At 39.3% G+C, this 17,226-nt stretch overlaps 1 pseudogene across 1 annotated transcript; it reads left to right on the top strand.

Moving 5' to 3' along the window:
- Positions 1-17: 17 nt before the first annotated feature.
- Positions 18-10,978, top strand: LOC149537196 (uncharacterized; annotated as a pseudogene). The gene is made up of 6 exons (XR_016358047.1): positions 18-592; positions 1,589-2,651; positions 3,597-3,871; positions 3,950-5,077; positions 8,589-9,221; positions 9,541-10,978. The product of XR_016358047.1 is annotated as an uncharacterized LOC149537196 (transcript).
- The last annotated feature ends 6,248 nt before the right edge of the window (positions 10,979-17,226 follow it).

The raw sequence follows: 17,226 nt of genomic DNA, 5'->3' as shown, positions 1-17,226 counted from the left end.
CTTGACGGAATGCATCGGATTGGATTGGCATTCTTAATATCTTGGGAACTTATCTCTCTCTTGATTGTATAGAATCGAAAATATATTGCACGCGGTATAGACCGGCCTGCTCTAATCCAGCATTAAGAAGCCCAAACATGGCCAGTAGAAAATTCGATGTGTTCCTGAGCTTCAGGGGACCAGACACGAGGAAAACTTTAGTGGACCATCTCTACTATAGATTAATTGCCGCACAAGTTAACGTATTCCTGGACAAGGAGACGCTTGAAAGAGGAAACCATATTAGATTGAGCCTAGAACAAGCCATACAGAATTCACGTATAGTGATCCCCATTTTCTCAAAAAACTATGCCTACTCCGTATGGTGCCTCAATGAATTAGTAATGATGGTGGAATCCAAGACTACTATGATTCCTATATTCTATGATGTTGAGCCACAAGAAGTTCGCCATCAGAAGGGCCCTTTTGCTAAAGCTTTTCAACAGCATAGGGATTCGCTCAGATACAGCGAAGATACCCTGCAGAAGTGGTGCAGGGCTCTACATGAAGCTTCTAGTTTCTCGGGCTGGTCTCTCCCTGACGATTTTAATGGGTAGGTATTGTTATTTTCAACTGCATTATTTCTTTGTGATCACATGATTTGAAATTTGGACTTGAATAATAATAGGAAAGAAAATTGCGAAATGGGCGCTTAAAGTGAGTTACTGCCAAATGGAGAATGACATGGAAGAAAAAGAATTGACTTCAATAATGCGAAATGAAACCTCCCAATCAATATTATTCACAAGCTCTAGAATGCGGACAGAAACTAATAGAAGAAGAAACTCTATTATTATAAGAGTTATCGGTCCTGCATAGAGCATCCCCTTGTCTGCATACAACCTGCTCATACTGTCTACCCGGTAAAACCAGTAGATCAAGATGAACCCATCCAATTTATCTCTTATAACTATTATAAAATTGACAGAGTTTTTAACAACTCGGCGAGTTTAACTCTGTCAGTTTTTGGTGCCAGTAAAAGTCGTAAAAGCTTGCTAGACTAGAAAACTGAGCCAGTTTTTGCAACTGGGAGAATACTCTGCTAATAATACATCTATGAATTACTCACATAGTGCATCATAAGTTTATATGTATCTCATCACCATATGGACCTTTAGACTAAGCCAAGAGAAAATCTTAGACTTATCCATTAACGATTCACATGGTGCATTTGGGGGTTCGGCCCTTGCAATTACAGTTTTACCTACTAACGTTTTCATGTACTTTTTGCATGTTTAAATTTCAAGGTTAAGGGCTCCAATAGATTCTTAAATACCCTTCAGACAAAAATTAGTCTTACAATGGATCATTTAGTTAAAAGAGGCTGACTGTGTCACCCTGTTAGGTAGGATGAGTTGGCAACTTTAACGTTTTATTATATGGCTATTTTTTTTGTGAAGTTATGTTTTAACTTTTAGGAAAGCATTACCTCATATATTCCATCCTCAGGGGACATTGCATTTCGTGTCCAGATTTGGCTTTCTTTAGGTCTCTTAAAATGTTAATTTGTCTATGTACACATCAGCTTATTAATATTTTATCTATGCAGATATGAAGGGAAACTTGTCGATATTGTGACATCGCAGATCCTTAGAAAGCTGCAAACAACAAGTCAAGTTCCTAAATTCTCTGTTGGACTTGAGGAACGTGTGGCAGAGGTGATTACCTTATTAAAAATGGAGTCCAATGAAAGACTGATAATAGTGGGTATTTATGGGATGGGTGGCACAGGCAAAACAACTCTTGCAACATCAGTATTTAACAACATCTGTTTCAATTTCAGTCGCAGTTACTTTTTATCAGATGTTAGAAACACTGAACACTCCGAACTGTGAAAGGAAATGGTAAAACATCTGGTACATAGAGACAAAAATTCTGCTGAAGGAGACAGCTGGATAGGAAAAGATTCTATAAGTATCACTAATGCACTTCTGGTTCTTGATGATGTTGACGATCAAGATGTTTTAGACGAACTATTAGAACACTGGTTTCATCTCCAGGGAAGAATCATTGTAATATCTAGAGATACAAATGTGCTATGCGGGAACCATAATCATATATCCTATCATGTAGATGAGCTCAACTATGATCAATCTTTGAGATTGTTTAGTCGGCATGCTTTCTCTCAAGAGTTTCCCAGTAAAAATTATCAAGACCTGACTGAGAAGGTTGTAAAGGCCTGCCAAGGGCTTCCTCTAACTATAGAGGTTATAGCTTGGCTTTTGTATGATAAGAAAGACTCCAAAATCTGGATTGAAGTCTTGAAACAGTTAGAAAGTTGTGAAATTACTAAAATTGAGGAAATGCTAAGAATTAGCTATGATAATCTAAATGAAACAGAAAAACAAATTTTTCTTGATATTGCATGTTTCTTCATTGGAAGTGAGAAATGCAAAGTCTTGAGCATTTGGGAAAGTTCTGGATGGTCTGCAAATGTGGCTATACACAATCTTTATGCCAAATCTCTTATAAAGTTCAGTTTTGATGATCGTCTGCAAATTCTCCGTGACATGGGATGTGCAATTGTGAGAAAGCAGGATCCTGCTGATCCTGGCAAATGCAGCAGATTGTGGGATGAAAAGGAAGTTAGAAAAGCTTTTAAAGATCATTCGGTAATTTTATCTCTAAATCTTGACATGATGACATCACAAAACTATCCATAATTTATTAATTTGTTATTGTGTTTACTCATTTCGGGAATAGTCATATATAAGTCCTATGTAAACCATTACCATGTCTTTTGCCATTAATCAGAAACTTGTATTGCTCTGATGCATGTTATTCTAATTCTATAAATATAATGCTGTAAATATAATCCTTACATTCGAAAAATGTGGGTATAAGATTTGAAAACTTACATAGTCCTCATCTGATTTTGAATCCATGATTGCCATCTGCAGAAATTGGTTTTCTTGTAGTGTAAGACTTGCCCAGTTGGTAAAGTCATTTTCAAACAACTAAACAAACTTCTTCCTAATATGAGTGGCCTATGCTCCTTTGTTGACTTGGGTAAATTTGCCTAGTAGTGGTTGAGAAACTAACTAAATATATGGGTATAAGATCTGAAAACTTGCATAGTCCTCATCTAATTTTGGATCGATGATTCTTGTCTGCTGGAATTGATTTTCTTGAAGTGGAAGACTTACCCAGTTAGTAAAGTCATTTTCAAACAACCAAACGAACTTCTTCCTAACATAAGGGGCCTACGATCCTTTGTTTACTTGGGTAAATTTGTTTGCCTGGTAGTGGCTGAGAAACTAACTTTCCAAGTAATACATCTTGATATTTATTGAAAGTATTCTTATTAGGTTTTAGGAATATGTGGTCAGTGGGCTTCTAAAAGTGGCTTGGGTTAGAGTCGAACCACAACTTATAAGAAAATAAATTAAAAACTGGCTCTGAGGAAAGCCTCAGGTGTGAGTTGCAAACAAAAAGGTAATATTAAAACATTATACAACAATTAGTAAACCAATGAGTTCTTAGAATGAAAATTTTTCTGTGTCTCTTTTTGTGAGCTCTGAATGAAATGCAACTGACAAGGCCCGTCTATGGAACAGGTATCAAGAAGTGTTCAAGGCATCATTTATGATTCTCACACGTGGAAAGTTTGGAGTACAGAAGATTTTGAGCCAATGCACAACCTACGTTTGCTTTCAGTTAGCAACACAATCATACAAGGAGACTTTAGAAAGCTAACCTCACAATTGATATGGCTAAGGTGGAAGTGTTGTTTTCTGGACAGTTTACCTGTAGAACTGAAAATGAAGAAAATAGCAGTTCTAGAACTGCCCGAAAGCAGCACCAAGCATGGGATGACCAATTTCATCAAAAGGTAATTTCACCTTGGTTGTCTGCTTGTCTTGGTTTTACTTATGGACAGTAATGATCTAATCAACACTTTTATTTACAGGCACCCAAGTATCTTAAAGTTTTGAATCTCAGTAAGTGCTCCCAGCTTGAGAAACTTACAGCTTTTTCGAAGCTATGTTTTTTGGTAAAATTGGAACAGCATGGTTGTATGAACATAACGACATTACTTGAGTCAATTGGCAATCTAGAAAAGCTAGAGTATCTGGATTTGTCAAACTGTCAAAATCTCAAGGAACTTACACATAGCTTTTCAGGGCTTGTTTCACTAAAAAAGCTAAACCTTTCTCATTGTGCTGGTCTTACTATGCTGCCAGACAATTTGGGAAATCTTACCTCAATGAGAGAGCTTTTATTAATATCTACTTCAATATCTGAGATGCCAAACTTCTTTGCAGGCATGTTCCTATTGGAAAAATGGTCTATAAGCAACTCCATTGCTTTGAAGAGACTGCCAAAGTCCCTTGGGACCCTCCATGGCTTGCGCATTTTAGATGTGGAGTCATCCGGTTTTATTTGCTTACCTGAAGATATTGGGAAACTTTGCCATCTTGAAAAACTCAATCTTTCTTTTTGCTGCAACATACTGCAACTCCCTGAAAATTTTGGAAACCTTGAGAACCTTAGGATCTTACGATTAAATGGAATTTATAATCTTATGAGGCTTCCAGGAAACTTATCAGGTCTTGGAGCACTGCAAGTTCTAGAAGCAAGTTCTTGTGGACTAAAGATGCTACCTGCACAGTTTGCATTGCTAATGTCTCTAGAGGTTGTTCACCTAGAATACAACAATTTTTGCAAATTACCCATGAACATTCAGTACCTACATAAATTGACTAAACTGCTTCTTTGTGGTTGTGAAGAACTTCTAGAATTGCCCTGCCTTCCAGCAAGTCTAGTGCATGTTGATGTAAGTTACTCTAAAAGGTTGAGGAGAGTCTCAGACTTTTCAAACATGAAATGTTTGGTGACTCTAATGCTACAGAACTGTGAGGGATTGGAATGTCTACCCGGACTGGGGTCTTTACAGGCTTTGGTAGATCTCAATATAACGGGATGTAAGAGCCTTAAGAGCACAGATATCACAGGCATGGAGTCATTGAAGTCTTTGGGAAGACTACACCTTGGTGGAACCAGTGTCATTGTATCTAAACTACAGAAGTGGGCTAAGGTAGAGCCTGTCTGCATTCTCTGTTTTCTTAGATATATCTTGCTTCAGTAACGGATTCCATTCTATAATATACAACCTTTGAGATGGCTGTAGGATAATTAACATCTGCCTGCATTTGTAATAGTTGTCTTGAGAGTTCAATAATTGTTGAAATTTACTGAAAAAATGATAAGCACCAGTGTTCCCATTCAGCACATTAGAACTTGATCAGGATTACAGCATGGTGTGAATGAGGATTGAAAATCTTCAACAATTTTTCAAGTGTTTTGGGTTAAGGTAAAAACAGGTTTTGAGGGGCACACGAAACCCTTGACAACATAATCAAAAGATAATCAAATATAACCATAATTACCACAAATAGATAGCATCGCAGGTTTTGCATGGACCTGAAACCCCAGCCATCATTACACCAAACTCTATAACAGAAATAGCATTTAAAGACCAAGACCCCATAGAGGGAAAAAGACCAAAACAGTGCTGGAAGAAACAGAATACTAGCAGGACCAGCCAGCAACCAGCAACCAGCAACCAGCAACCAGAACGAAAAACCAAACAGACGCCTAAACAGAACTAAAAAACAGCAACAGAAACAGCGCACTAGACAAGCTCTTTCATGGCTTTAGCCAGGCTCTTCCCAAGACTAGCAACCTCCTCTACAGAATCCTTCACAGCTGAAGTGGAGGACGCCATGTTTGCCTTCTCTGTGTTAAGCCTAGTGCATTTGCTTGGACCTTCAATGAGAGAAACAGCAGCAGGAAACACATAATCTTCAGCAAACTATCAACTGAAGCACAGAGATTGGAAGTGACATTGCATATTCTGCTTACCCTCTTAGTGATTTCATCATCAAGATTACCCTGCAAAACCTTAACATTATTCTTCAAGGCCTTCACCTTGCTGTAAATCCAGGTGTCCGCTGCCAAGGAGTTGTCCACTCTCATTTTGGCTCTATGAAGAAATTCAAGAGAACCCCCATATCCACCTCACCTAGAACATCTAACTCGTTAGTCAAGCAATTCTCTGTTAGAAATAGATAATACTAAGGGGGGGTCAGGTGAATGGTGAATCGGTATAATAAATCTTTTTACCCACAATTGAATATTATTAATTACTTTTCCACAAGCATAAGAAAGAGAACCAATAGTGTTAAAAAAAACAAACAACCATACATAGAGACAGCTCATAACACCATATTTTGTTAACTAGGGAAACCCTAGCCAAGGGAAAACCCTGGTGGGGATGGAACCCACAAGATGATTCACTATATAAAGGATCCGGTTAAGGATATTGACCCTGTTAGGAGTCTATGAAAAGTGTATAGTGTCCCGAGTCCCTGTTAGGAGACTAGGCCTTGTTAGAAGCCTCAACCCTATTAGGAGTTGGTAGATCATATACAAATGTGTGCAAGAAGAGCCCACTGCCCTAACATGCAACTATACAATAAGTTCTTCAAGAGAATAGATATACATACAATATTGGATTACTTCTTGTACTTCACAAATCTTCTAATTGTCAATCCTTCACACAAAGAGTGACTGCACACATATCAATCTGCATCATATCTCGCATAACATTGCTTCGCATCACAAATCATAACATCGAATTCACTTGTCACTTATATTTCACAACATTCGCATTACTTTGCAATTGCTGGTTTCTCACTAACTTTGCAAATGAAGTTCTTTATTTATACCAAGCATATCAATAATTCTTCCTTAGTCGGCTCACATATCATCCTTAGAGTCAGCTAATCAAGAATTAATAATTAAAACAATTATTCAAGTCGTTTAACTCATTCTGCTGACATGCTTTGTTCTGCATTGTAACATCACTGCATCACTAATTCCTTCATAACTTGAACTCGGTTAATCGTACGGACATGTGCACTGGTATGCATCATCAGGATGACATTATGCATCTCTAGTTAATTGCGCAAAAGAATATTCCAAGGGAATATTTCGCTATCAACAAATCCTGTCATGCTGCTGTAACACTGTCTAATACTTAGACAATTTTTCCTTCACAAATAATCATGACAAAACTGCAAAACAAATATGTTGCCATAAATGACAACCACATAACTCACCTTATCTGATTGATTGGTCATATTGCCAACATTCTCTTGCTCCTTTTCATGGGTGACATTAATCTCCTCAAGCCCAACATCATTTTGACCTCCAGTAATCAAAGTATCAGGAGGGTGGGAAACATTATCCACAACATTACAATTTCTAAAGTGTTGCCCACAAATTAAAATTATGATAAATCATCAAAATGTAGAAGTGAACTATGATGTGGAAAAAGAGGGGTAAAAATTTATTACGACAGAAAGGATTACAACAAGGAGAGCTCAACAAGGAGCACTATGTTGAGCAACAAGTTCATCAAATTCTTGCACCATCTCAAAGGGAAGTTGTCCCCTATCCATAATATTCCATCCCAAAGCATGACCAGAAGCCCATTTGGCCAAACAATCAGCAGCTCTGTTCCATTCATGAGGAATGTACGTAAACCTAATGAACTCAAGAGAGATACAAAAGAGAAGAATCTAATTAACAACAGTGGACAGCTGCCAACTAAAATCCTTAAGCTCTTGCGAGGAAAGCAAGTTCACCACCACTTGGGAGTTAGACTCACAGATAATCTTGTGACATCCCCGCAAATAACACTATTCCACAACATATAAAATGGCTTGAGCCTCCATGAGATTGTTAGTGTAATCACCCTTATGCACTGAGAAAAAGAATGTAATGTCACCAGAGCTACAACAAGCCACTCACCCAATACCAGCAGGGCTTGGATTCCCCTGGGAAGAACCATCAGTGTTAATTTTCAGAAGTCCGTGGGGAGGAGGAGTCCGATGCCCATCCCGATTCACCCGTCCTTTCCTCTGTTGCTGAGGCTGCCTGGGCACTCTTTGATACCTTTGAGCTGCAACCCCATCCTAAAGATGTAAATTGAGGAGATTGCGTATAGCAAGATCAACCAGATCCATACCCCCATCTAGCCTTCACTTCAATAGTTTCCTGAATAGAATGTGAGATCCTCCACCAAAGATGCATAACACCAATCTGAACATCTTGGAAGATTCGACGATTCCTCTCCAACCAGATATGCCAGAGAATGAACGATGCTAAAGATGGATGGTAGAAATGGTGTAACTGATGTCGATTATTGAAAGTTGAAACCTATAATGAGAAACAATGAATTTTGTTGGCTGAAAAAGCATTTATCATATAACCATTTCCTATTGAAGTACTGTTCATTCATCGTTCTTGATTTTCACGGAGAAATTATTAACAAATTTATGTAGAAAGATATTTTTCTGAAATGTAAGGACAATTTAATATGTAACCGTGTGTAAACTCCCTTCTGTAATTAGTCATTCAATAGTTATCATCTTTATTGCATTTCTTATTAGTCATTTTTATTGAGGGAAACCCATATTCTAGCAGAAACTTATCCATATCATAGCGTATTCATGTCTAATGAACCTGCTTTGGTATGACAGGGAAGGGAATTAATTTTCTATGGGAAAGAAATTCCAAAGTGGCTTGATCATCAAATGCAAAATAACATGGACAACTACATTGGTTCAAATTCACCTTTAATGAATATTCATTTATCAATGGACCAGAACATGAGATGTGTAGGGGTTATTTTCTGCTTTGTTTCATATGAGAAGGATAGTGGTATTGATGCCACTGTTATCACAGGTGGATTCAAAGTCTTAAGGATTCAAGTTGTGAGGAACAGAGGTGAAGATAGTAGAGAAAATGGTAGAGATGAGCTTCATCTTTTCATCTGCAGTGAAAAGCATGATTTTGTGAGAAGCTTGCAAGGTGGGGACAGGATTTGTATTTGAGCACACCCATCACATCTACATCCACGAATATGGGGCAAAAAAGGTGGAGTTCATTTGCTATGCAGAAGGGAAGGTCAAGAGACGCAAGCCTTAGGGCAGGAGAACAATTTATATGATAAACTCTTTCTGGACTTGGCATGGATACAATGGAGTTAGATTGCATGGAATCATCTGCCCACAGATTTTGGCATGCACTTTCTTGCTGTTTATGACTTGGCAAGTTCCTTCATGAACAGGAAGATTTGGACCTATTCTATGTCACTTGCATCACAGTCATCGGTATTGCATCAGAAGCTTAAATAAGTTTAGAATTGATTCTCAAACAAGGCCAAACTAGTTTTTCTTTCTCTAAAGATCACTTTGATTCATATTCTTTTTCATTGCATTTGGTAGTTCAACAGTGGACTTGGTGAAGGAAATTGACTCGCACCTAGCTTATCATATACTGCATTTGTCTTGACTGTTAGCACAAGCAAGGCACTTGAGGAAATCATGTCATGTGTGACAATTGACAAATTAAAGTTGAAATGTACTGTTTTAGACGTAGAAAAATGGTTATATTGTTTGAGAGTAATGATATTTGTGTTCTGTTTTGCAGGGTCGCAGTTTCTCTCAGGACATGGTTCGCATGGTAATTGAAAAGACAGGAATGAGATGGAAATTGGAGGAATGCTTTGAACTAGAAACTGTATTGTTTCAACAAACAGAAGAAACTGCTGGTGAAACAACAATAAATTTGAATCCCAATTTATTGGTTTGGAGGAACTCTGAAGCCACATGTGGAGCAACTGGAGGCACCAAAAGCAGTGAGGTAGATATATATGTGGGGAATAGATGGTTGGAACGGAGAAGGCTATTGGCCAATGGGTGGTCAGAGCTTTTGATAGAATTGGGAGTGAGAACTACAAAGAGATCAATGACAGATGTTCATGTAAAAATGCTTTCAATATATAGCATTTGGGAGCATAAATCAAACTCACCCTCCTCAAGAACTTTTAAACAATCAAACATAGTGTTGACAGAAGAGCACAGGTTGAAAGACAAACAACACTATCTAACTCTATAGATATTTATGTTAGATACCTTGGAGGATGAGACTCATTTCTGTCCGTCAATTGAAATGATTCTTTCTACAATGTTTAAACATGTATTACAATGAAAATTATCTACTTAAGCACATTCAAAAGATAAATAATTTCTCTTCCTGCACAAATTTCCATTTTGTGGCAATGGCAGCATCCAACTAGTGTAGAAATCTTGCCTTCAATCCTATGAAGTTATGAAGTATTCCCCATGATTTTCAGGCAAAACAAGAGACTGACTTGAGGGGAGTCCAACTCTATGGTGGAAGATTTGTGTTTTTAAAACTTTAGACAAGGACTCTACACTGGTCAGCTAACCTCACAGATTCTTTTGAATATATTAGCAGGCATGGACAAGTGTTCTAGACAATCCTGATAACCAATCAGATAACTGGTATGGACCAAAATGTTGGATGATCAGAATGTAAGGGCTTTAGAAAATGCTAGTCATTTTCTCCACCAAATTCACCGGTAAATCGGAGGTCAGCCTGATAAACAACGACACCAACCAATCAAGCTGGCATCCCTCAAATTGTCAGTAAAATTTGGCACTGCGCATCCTGGAACTACTTGTACAATTCCTACATTGGAATGCTGAAGGAAATCTGAAGAGGCACGATAAATTTGGGGATGAATCAGACTTTGAAACACCTTACAATTTTCTCATGGACAATGACGTCCGAAAGATTGGTAGTTTCCTCTGCTGCTTCAATTGCTTTCAGGCAGCACCTGATGTGCATTATTGCTTTTCCCTTTCCTGAATTTTTAATTTTCTTCCCTCTTGTGGTCTTGGATAACTAGTCTTTCTTTTAAGAACTTTCTTATAGAGGACCATCAGATTCACTTCCACATCTGGGTGGATTGGCCTTGCCATCTGATTAAAGGACAATTGGTTGGCCAGTTGATTTGTTTTTGATTGGGCAAACAGGGATGGCCAGTTAATGTGTTGTGTTATTCTATCTCTTGCAGCTTATTCACCTGTGTTACCAGTTCTAGCAGTAACTGAAACTGCTTTCCTTTGCATTCATTTTTCTCTTCGATAAATCTGGTTCTGCTTAACAAAAGGAAGTAAATTGATTCAATAAAATCTGATTATCTATTTTCATTCCAAGGTCAAATTAAGGGAAACCAATCTTGCAGATAACTGAAGTTATGAATGCTCACTTTTCTTATACTTTCTACTTTGGAGTTATGGCATCATCATATGCCTGGAAATATTGAAAGCTTAAAATCGTTTTTACAACTGAAGACTATGCCAAAAATTGGTAGCATAAAACAGAACATTTGACATTGAGCCAAAAATTGCACTGGATTGGATCAACTGTAACGATATGTTTGAAATATGTTATTCCTTTTTAATTTAGGACTTCTCGAGTTCAAAGAGAAAATAAAATAATATCAAATAACAAAACTAAAAACACAGATGATTTGAAAAACACATAATACAGCGAATTACATGATTCATCATTAAAGGCTACATCGACAGGAAAGCAGGGCAGTATCTTTATTCGCTGTTACTCTCACATACAATACATCATCTGCATTCATCCTTTTATACAAGTGTATTACTTTTTAAAGATGAAGAGAAAGCAAAGAAATGAAGAGATGAAGTAAAGGAATGGTCAAATAACTGTTGGACTTCACATTCTCAACAATCTCCCACTTGACATCCAACTTATACAGCTACGAAGACTGCTATCACCTGCATTTCCACTCAATGCTACATTTTAATCAAGTCTAGAGAAGTCTGGAGAAGTTTTGCTAGAATTGATCATCTCCAGATTTTGTTCAGGAACACTTCGGATGAGTCTTCTCCAAACCAAGTCCAAAACCATAAAATCGAGCAGTTGTTTAACATTCTGATTATAGACAATACTCATAGTTTTTGTAGCTGATGTGTCCACACTTCTACCAAACACTGCAATCTGGTCTTTCTCCACATGCTTGATGGTTCCAATAGCATCACTTTTCAATACCAAACCTTGAACTATACTATGGTCAGGCAGTCTTCCCCCCAGCCCCAATAGATAGTGCACTGCTGCAGGTGTTCCTCCAAGCTTATGATGGTCTTCCATTACATGTTTTCTACTAGGCTTAAGATTAGCAAGAAAAGGCACTTGAATACTAATCCTTTGGAAAGCTTCGAGAGTTAAGCGCAAACCCAACTTATCATGGCTTAGCATTTAGAGGTATCTGGAGCAGGATATGCTATACATTTTGATTTTGTAGGTTCTCTCTTTGGTCTTGTTTATCTTCCTAGATGTCACATAACATTGGATGTGAGGTATATTGTGTGGTGCTATGGTGAACACTAAGTTTTTGAGCATGTGTTATCACATTGTCATTTTTTGGTGATGACATGGGGATCGTTTATCTCTTTCCATTGTTCAGTGTGAATAACTCAAGAGAGCTACAAAGACTTGTGGTGAGTGTTGTATGTCGTTGGTAAATATTGTGTAGCCGATGGGTTGATGTCGTCGGTAAATAATGTGTAGCCGATGGGTTGATGTCATCGGTAAATATTATGTAGCCGACGGGTAGATTAGCATGTCGCTGGTAATTATTGTGTGGCCGAAATGTAGGCGATGAGCCCTTCGGGGAGGTATATGTACACCGTTCGGAATGGACTTTTCATCGTGGGAATCATCATTGTAACCACAATGTGATCTCTTCGGCATGTATGCAAATAATAAAAGGAGTACTGTTGTTACATGTTCTTGTCTCTTGTCTATATGCATTAATCTATTTATCTCATACGGTAAACATTTGGCGTCGTTGCCCCATGGACTTGGAACGAAGGCAAAGGAATGAAAACTAATGACAAATCAGCTGAACAAAAATAAGAATAAGCTAAAGGAAAAAGATGAAATACGCACAACACAAGGGAATTTAATTTTGGCACAACAGGCCAAGCGCAGACAAAGGTTTCAACAGATTCTTGACAGACACCGAAGCATAAAGGAATTGTTGGAAGAGACTTGATAGCGGTTGGATTTGGTGGAAGAAGCAAGGGAGGAATTTCTGAACCTGTATACGTCGAGGGAAGAGAATCCCGACGGAAGGGAATTAACTCGCACGGCTCGGAGTGCTAAGGGAGCACAAGCGTGGAGTGAACTCTTCGTTCGCGATACACTTCTAGAACGGATAACTTCGCTTAATGAAGACCCTTCTTCACCAGAGAACGCAGCTATTAGAAATAAGACAACTGTCTGAAACAGTGCTGGTGTTGGAGTGCAGAGTACCGGTGTGGGAGTGCAGAGCATCGGTGTGGCAGTGTAGAGCGTCGGTATGGGAGTGCAGCAAAGCACCAGTGTGGGAGTGCAGAGCACCAATGTGGGAATGCAAAGCGCTGGTGTGGGAGTGCAGAACAACGCCAGTGTGGGAGTGCAGAATAGCGTAGGTGTCGCAGTGCCGAACAGCGTCAGTGTCGCAATACTGAACAGTGCCCGTACACAAAATCAAGTAATAATGGCAGGACTAAAGGAGTTGCCAAAGTTTGATGGTAATGGAACGGCCGATCCAATCAGACACTATAAGACATGCGAAACAATTTGGACGACGAATGGCATAACCAACACAGATGAATGAGTCCTACAATTTTCGGCAACCCTAACGGGTGTAGCAATTGATTAGTTTGTGATGCGGATCCCCAAAAATTAACCACATGAGCGAGAGTTAAAAAGGAGTTTATCATCGAATTTCAATTGTTGTGCAACGACAATGAGATCGTAGCAGAAATAAACAACACAAAACAAGGGAAGAATGAAACAATTCGTGTATATGCCAGAAAATTAAAGAATTAATAAAAAAAATGGAAATTAAGCCGATAGATGGGCTGAAAAAATAATGGTTCATTGAAGGACTACGCCTAGAGTTGAGGAAGAAAATGAAGATTGTGCTGCCATCATCATACACCAAAGCATACGATCGGGCAATGAACTTAGAGAGTGAACAAAAAACAAAAAAGAAGAAGAAAAATAGCTCATCCGACTTAGATGACGTGTCTTCGGAAGAAGATAGCAGTGGTGATGAAAAGAGCAGTAAGAAGGTCCAAGCTCTTCAGAAGGATATGCTCCGAATAATGAAGAAATTTAAGAATATGCAAAAAGAGACGAAGCGAAACGAGCTATGGTGCATAGAATGTAAGACAGAAGGTCACACGAAGGGATCCTATCCAAACAACCAGTTCTGTGAGATCTGCCAAATTATGGGACATTCTACAAAAAAATGCCCCTACAATATGAAAACAAGAGGACCTCAACAAGTGCTTCTAACACAGGAGGCTTCCGCGTCAAGAGGGAGCAGAAATGCCAGCAACGAGGGTGCCACTCCGGGTGGGTACAAAAATAATAGAAGAGGGAAAAACAACAATACCAACAATAATAATGAGGGTCGTAGCCGAATTCAGTACGATACGAACGGTCGCCCGATTGTTCAATGCCGAGCATGCAATTTGTGGGGCCACTTTGCAAAGAACTGTACATCAACCAACACGCCAGAGTTGTTATGCAGATGGTGCAGTCCTAGAGATCATGAAGATGCCAAGTGCCCGAAATCAAGAGTGAATTTGATAAGCATCGGCGCGGACGAAGAAGTCTTGGCAATCACTTGTAAACAAGAAAAATTGTGCCTTGACCCGACGGACGAAAAGAAGAGAATGGAAGAAGTGCAGGCGGAAATTGAGAAAGCAACATAGACAGAGAAATTACAATTGAAGGATACTACTGGTACCTCAACAAGGAACTTGGCTGAGCAAAACATTATGCAGGTGATGCAAATGGAAGTCCTAATCAAATTAAGTGACCTTCTCACAATGCCCCAGTTATGGACAACCATTATGAATATGACACCATTGGCGATGGAGGAAATAGGAAAGGACGGTAGTGGACGACAGCAATAGACCCAATGTTACTGGTGCTTACGACAGGAAGACATCCGGCAATAGTCGAGATGGGTATTCTGGAAACCGTTCTAACAAACACAATTATAGATGGAGGATCAGGCGTGAATGTGTTACTAGAGGATGTATGGAAAAAATTAGGGCAACCTACGCTGTGGCCACCAACATTCCAGTTGCTCACGGTAGACTTGCATAGGATCAAACCGTTAGGAACCTTGAGGGCACAACCAGTAACTATTGGAATGCAGCCATTTTTATTGGACTTCGTGGTCATCCCATTGAAAAGAAAAGGACATGACACTATTCTGGGACGAAATTGGTTAGTGCAAGCAAAAGTAAAACATGATTGGAAACGAAATACCCTATCAATGGAGTGCGGAGGCAGAAGATTCATAATTGACTTGCACACACAAATGGTAGGTGAGGAAGCAATGTCATTAGACTCAGAAGGTGAATGCGAGAGCGACAATGAAGGAAAGAAGAGAATGGAACCGGACGAAAGAGTATTGAGATTAGAAGGAGGATTGAATAAGAACGACCTAGACTCGGTGAACTGCCTTTTCTACTGGCAGATAGAGGACTACGAACTCTTTCCGAGCTGTAATATGCTAAGGGTCGACGAAGGTGAGAAAGAAGAGGAAAATGAATGTTCGAAAGAATACAAAGAAGTAGAAGAACGAAAGGCGGATACGACTGGAGCTGAGGGGAAGAACATATAGTACGAATCCAGACAAATGAAAGATTCCACCGTCCGGTACACAATAAATGGACCGCGTAGAAAAAAAATGTTACGGCAAACCACAGATATAGTAGAAAGATGTTGGCAGCAAGGAAAACACATCATACGGTCTGCACAAGAAATAAAGAGGAAGGGCTTAATAAAAACTTCAGCAGTACAAAGTGAAAGTTCTAAAATCAAGAATACAGCTATTGACAGCAAGGAATAGCAGCCGACAAAATTTATGGTACGTGACATGGAAAGCCTAAAGGAAAGGTTGTATAATCTGAACAAACTCAAGGAGAAGCAGTTATTGGCACAATGGGCCATGGAGGTGATGCAGAACAGACACAAAGTGTGGCATGATAAACACCTAAGATTGAACAAGTTCCAACCAGGACAGCTGGTATTGAAGTATGACGGATGGAACAAAATCAAATCGGGAAAGTTTAAAGTCAAATGGGTCGGGCCATACCAAATCCGGGAAGTAGGTGATAACGGAGCAATAAAGCTATGGACATTGGACGCATAAGAAATTTCGGAAATGGTGAACGATTCGAAGTTAAAAATATATCATACACGAATTGTTCCGTCATCGACAAATAATGACGAGCAGTAGTGTTAAAAAAAAATTGAATTTTTTTTTAAAATTTTTTTTTTAAAAAAAGTAAAGTGCTGCGAGTGTACTGTGGACACCTGTTCTGTAGACACGGGGTGTCCCACGGACACAAGTTCCGCGGACACTTGTCTCGCGGACATGAAGTGTTCTATAGACATGTGGCTGTAGACCATGTGTCCCACGGGAGTTTGAGTTCCACAGTGGAGAGTTCCATAGATATTCCTGCGTGTGGATTTTTGCATTTTCGCAAATTGGGTTATATACATCCCGTGGACAGAGTAATTTCGTAGCGACAACATTCCCGTGGACAAAGTAATTCTGCAGCGACAACATTCCTATGGACAGAGTAATTTCGCAGCAACAACATTCTCGTGGACAGAGTAATTTCAGAGCGACAACATTCTCGTGGATTGTTTTACCTGTTCTCTGCGGCTCTACATTTCGTGTCAAATGAATGCAAGGGGTATTTTGTGTGAAGTTTAGTGGTGATGCAGTGACAACACTAATCTTCAGCTGTGGAAGGCAAAAGCATTAGAGCAATTAGGAGTGATAGAGAGATAGAACAGATGAAAGAGGCACAATAGCAGACGAGCAGAGGAAGGAGCCAAAAAAAAAAAATCGACGACAACTCAAAGATGTTCAGAATGAATAATGTATGATGTCGAGGGGAAGGAAAAGGCATAAACAGGTAAGAAACATAAGCGGTTGCCAAAGAGTGTGGGATCGGAAGAAAATCACAAAAATGGTGTGTTCCATGGAGCTTTGTGTGGCTTTGAAAGTGCTAATTTGGTCTTGGCGGCGGGGGCGCTGCCCCTCAACTCTGCCCTATATCACAACAGGGAGCACCTCTGGGGCACTGCCCCAGAACCTCGCAAGGGCGATGCCCCGTAGAATCCCAGTCGGTTTAGTTATCAGTTGTGGGAAGTGTAACCAGTTGATGAGACCTGGAGCTGCTGCAAGCATGG

This window comes from Cupressus sempervirens, chromosome 10, assembly GCF_028749045.1.
Source record: "Cupressus sempervirens isolate cs-2001-9-10 chromosome 10, ASM2874904v1, whole genome shotgun sequence".
Classification (NCBI taxonomy): Eukaryota; Viridiplantae; Streptophyta; class Pinopsida; order Cupressales; family Cupressaceae; genus Cupressus; species Cupressus sempervirens.
The sequence above is the reverse complement of the archived record's forward strand: the minus strand, read 5'-3'. Positions and strand labels throughout refer to the sequence as shown.